Source organism: Cebus imitator, unplaced genomic scaffold (assembly GCF_001604975.1).
Source record: "Cebus imitator isolate Cc_AM_T3 unplaced genomic scaffold, Cebus_imitator-1.0 Scaffold51, whole genome shotgun sequence".
In the NCBI taxonomy this organism is placed as follows: domain Eukaryota; kingdom Metazoa; phylum Chordata; class Mammalia; order Primates; family Cebidae; genus Cebus; species Cebus imitator.
In genome coordinates, this window is record NW_016107366.1 from 8,959,513 (window position 1) to 8,964,327 (window position 4,815).

The 4,815-nt window shown below is 52.8% G+C and overlaps 1 pseudogene; it reads left to right on the plus strand.

The window, feature by feature from the left end:
• The first annotated feature begins 297 nt into the window (after positions 1-297).
• LOC108303912 overlaps positions 298-4,815 on the plus strand; it is a 7,605-nt pseudogene continuing 3,087 nt past the window's right edge.

Consider the following 4,815-nt stretch of genomic DNA (forward strand, 5'->3'; position numbering starts at 1 on the left):
CTAGAGGAACCTGGAGGTTACAGATGAACAACCCTCCCCCCGCCGCGCCCCCGCCCCAGTTCCTACCCTATCTATAGCTCCCAGGCATGGTGTGGAGGAATCTTCCCTGGAAGACATTGTTCTTCCTTAATCATGATTAAACCCCACCTACCCCTCGCTCACCTCATCGATCCCGACCCTCTCACACGTATCCTCTAAGACTGTGATCCTTTAAGAGAGGCGGGATTTTCTAGTCAGCAAGCTTGGTTCTTGAGACATGAATCTGCCAAGATTCCCGGCTGAATAAAAAGCCATTTCCTTCGCAAACCTGGTGTCGGAGAGGCTTTGTCTGCGGTATGTCCTGCTACACCGGTAGGGCTGAGTGCCTTGGAGGCATGCGTCAGCTGCAGATACCACTGCACCCCTTCCCTGGAAGGAGAAGCATTGCCGCTCAGTCCAGCTGAGCCATGACTGCCTGTCCTGCCTTCTTCCTCATGTGAGCTATGCTCTTTTCCCCAGGCAGCTGGTTGTAAAATAGGGTGGGATAAGAGAGTAATGTGTGAGGGCTGGGCGTGGTGGCTCACACTTGTAATCCAAGCACTTTGGAGGCCAAGGCGGGCGGATCACCTGAGGTCGGGAGTTCAAGACCAGCCTGACCGCCATAGTGAAACCCTGTCTTTATAAAAAAAAAATAAAAATAAAATTTGAGAGTAATGTGTGAGGGAGAGGACAGGTGGAAGGAAACGAGGGAGGAGGATAGCAACATCAGAAGAAAGGCAGAAGAGTAAGACTGAGGGATCATAGCGGAGGAAAATGAGAACTGAGTGAAGTGGGAGGTGTCTAGAATTAGCTCTGTGGGAACCCACTCTCTCATATTCAGGCACAGATGGGGAGCTTGCAGAGGGTAGGTGCTGTGCCTCTTTCCTCTTCCCAGGGCACAGCGTAAGCCTCCACCGAAAACAGGTCTGCTGTCAGAGTTTGTCGATTGAATCCCAGACTCGGCCCCCTAACTGAGCCTTCATAAAGCCTCCCCACCCAGGTCCTGCTTAGGGGAGGATCCGAAAGCCAGCCTTGAGAAGAAGGAAGGGCAGCTGAGAGACAGGAGTGTGGGTCCCGCTAGGGCTCCCTCAGTGCCTTGCTGTGCTACCTGGGACAAACCTCTTATCCTCTAAAGCTCTTTTCCCATCTGAGTAATGTGAGTCTATGGCTGTGGTTTGAGAGCTGTTTTTACTCCATGAAATCCTATCTTCAAACAAATTCTTAGGCTAGGTGTGGTGGCTTATGCCTGTAATTCCAACACTTTGTGAGACTGAGGTGGGAGGATCGCTTGAGTCCAGGAGTTTGAGACCAGCCTGGGCAAAAAAGTAAGAACCCTCATCTCTACAAAAAAATTAAATAATTAGCTAGGCATGGTGCATGTGCCTGTAATCGCAGCTACTTGGGAGGTTGAGGGAAATAATCATTTGAGCCCAGGTTGAGGCTGCAGTGAGCCATGATTATGCCACTGCACTCCGGCCTGGGCAGCAGAGTGAGACTGTCTCAAAAGAACACAGTATCTTAGGTGGAAGTGCAAGAGATAAAAGGGAGCTTCACCGGTGGAAGCCAGGAAGGGTCTTGGAACACACTTATATGGTCCTGGAGGGTCTGGGGAGGCCAGTTTAAAGAATGGAAGCTCTGCTCTCTGGGCCTCCAGCAGGCCTGACCATTCTACCCCTACCTGCTATCCTGTCCCTACTACCCCACTTCACATGTCCTTTCTGCAGCCTGGGTGGGAAGGGGTGGGGGTGGGGGTCCAGGCACCTTGCAAAGAGCAAGCAGTGCCCCTCTTGGGGTTGTCTTTCAGTCCCTGGGAACTAGCACCACCCACCCAGCCCTACTGCACACAAACACAGTGGTCTCACTCTGGGTTTCTTGGGCTGGGGAGGGGCCCGGAGAGGACCCTCAGATTCTAGAGCCTCTGGATGCTTAGCAGGGATTGGGATCTTTAAGAGGGGGTTGGGAAGAGAAGAAATGTGTTTTGGGGGAACCACGAGATTGGAGCCTGGACGCTCCTGGCTAAATGATCTAGAGTACCCACTGCATCTCTCTGGGTCTCAGTTTCTCCATCAGTACAATGAGGAATGAACGCCCTTTCTCATTTGTGACTAGTGGAATTATAGGACTGGGGATGGGGCAGAGACTGTGGGTGCTGAGTTTCCCAAGAGAACATCTTGCTTACAGTTCAGAGCCAGAGATGATGGCTGCAGCAACTGAGCCTTGGAGGGGGGGTTGATAGGAAGACTTGGTTGAGCCTGGGCTCTGTCAATAAGTTGGTGTGTGTTGTCCCCTCCCAGGGCCACACTTTCTCCATCTGTCTAATGGGACTAGATGTGCCCAGACCCGGGAGCCGGTGACTGCACCTGGCATCAGAGACTGGGGCAGAGGCCTGTGACTGGCTCAGGGTGAGGGCCACAGTTCCATTATGCAGAGCCAGGAGTGGTTGTCAAAGATAGCATAGAAAACCAAGAGTCGCGGGGCGCGGTGGCTCACGCCTGTAATCCCAGCACTTTGGGAGGCCGAGGCGGGTGGATCACGAGGTCAAGAGATCGAGACCATCCTGGTCAACATGCTGAAACCCCGTCTCTACTAAAAATACAAAAAATTAGCTGGGCATAATGGCGCGTGCCTGTAATCCCAGCTACTCGGGAGCCTGAGGCAGGAGAATTGCCTGAACCCAGGAGGCGGAGGTTGCGGTGAGCCGAGATCGCGCCATTGCACTCCAGCCTGGGTAACAAGAGCGAAACTCCGTCTCAAAAAAAATAAAAAAAAACAACCAAGAGTCAGGTGGGAGTGCTGAAGGGAACTTAGGGGTCATAACTTCCAACTTTTTTGGCTTATAGATGGGGAAACAGGCTGGAGGTGGGGAGACCAGTTGTCCAGGGTCCCAGAATGGGTTAGGGGACAGAGTCAGGGACTGCTGAATATCTCTTCCAGCTTCTCCTGACAGGAAGCTCTGATAGAAGGTACAGGGAGTAGCCTTGCCTGGGGAGCGGGGAGATGGCCCCTCTCCCTCCCTCTCCCTGTGAGGTGGGGAAATAGAACACGGTGGGAGCTCAGCTGCCTGTGTTCCCTTTCCTTTTCTCCCTCTGCCTGTGCTGCACGCTCCTCAGGACTTGTTAATCTCAGAAGCCTCCAGTTAACCATCTCATCTTTCCCACAAGGACGGGTTAGGGGTGCAGTCGGACAGGAGCAGCAGATAAGGGGGTTGGGATTTTGCAGTGACAAAGAGATCCAGGTGTAGGGGCATGAGATTGGGCTGGGACATGCAGGGAGGAACTGAGGACAGAGCTTTCCCCTGTGTCTGGGGTGGGGACAAGGTAAGGTTTTTCTCTTAGTTCCTGGAACCCCTTCAGAGACCATGGTTTTCTGGTTCCCAAGTCCAGAAGAGACATCGAGACATGCACATGCACAGACACATCAACCACAGAGGACCTCACCCACACCCAGGCACATCCACACATAGCCCCTACATAGAACTGGCTACAAGGCCGGGCACGGTGTCTCACGCCTGTAATCCCAGCACTTTGGGAGGCTGAGGTGGGCGGATAACCTGAGGTCGGGAGTTTGAGACCAGCCTGACCAACATGGAGAAACCCCTTCTCTACTAAAAATACAAAATTAACTGGGCATGGTGATTCATGCCTTTAATCCCAGTACTTCGGGAGGCTGAGGCAGGAGAATCACTTGAACCCAGGAGGCAGAGGCTGCAGTGAGCCAAGATCGTGCTATTGCACTCTAGCCTGGGCAACAAAAGAGAAACTCGTCTTAAAAAAAAGAAGAAGAAGAATTGGGTGCAAAATTGGCAGGATCCAGTACAAAGTGAAAATGTGAACCCCTTGTGCCTGGGTGAGGTCGTCTTTGTAAGAATTTCAAGATAAGGCTGGGGGCGGTGGCTCACACCTGTAATCCCAGCACTTTGGGAGGCCAAGGCGGGTGGATCACTTGAGGTCAGGAGTTTGAGACCAGCCTGGCCAACATGGTGAAACCTGGTCTCTACTAAAAATACAAAAATTAGCGGAGCATAGTGGTGTGCTATAATCCCAGCTATTCAGGAGGCTGAGGCAGAATTGCTTGAACCCAGGAGGTGGAGGGTGCAGTGAGTTGAGATTGTGCCGTTGCACTGACTGATCCAGGAATGCCTGGGAGACAGAGTGAGACTCCATTTCAGAAAATAGAATTTCAAGATGATGACAGCAGATCATTAAACCAAGAGCGAGGCCCTTCTGAGGTCTCTGACTGCATAGGTTGGTTTCACACCCTACTCCTAACACATTCCAACCATTCCCTTGAGGACTCACAGTCCCACAGACACCATCCTGCTAGAGAGACACACTCAACCAGGAACATTCACATCCCTTGACCCATCACCACTGAGGGCACACCCATCTCTCCACCCCAGACACATACAGTCATGACAGCCCCAGTACCATGGAACCTCACCTAGAGCCAGAGTTCCTCCCAGCTGGGCGGGTCCAGGCATCCCACCAGGGTACAAGGCCATTATACTCACCTCTCCCTCGGGCTGCCGGGGTCTCCTCCACCCTCTTGTTCCACACAGTCCCTCCCTGATATGCACACTAGCCTACCTGCTGGGCTGGTGGTGAAGCTCTTCCACCCACTCTGCAGCCAGCCTACAGGGACCCAGCTGAGGATAAGATGCCAATAATAATAATAATCCCTGGGCCGGGCGCGGTGGCTCAAGCCTGTAATCCCAGCACTTTGGGAGGCCGAGGCGGGTGGATCACGAGGTCAAGAGATCGAGACCATCCTGGTCAACATGGTGAAACCCCGTCTCTA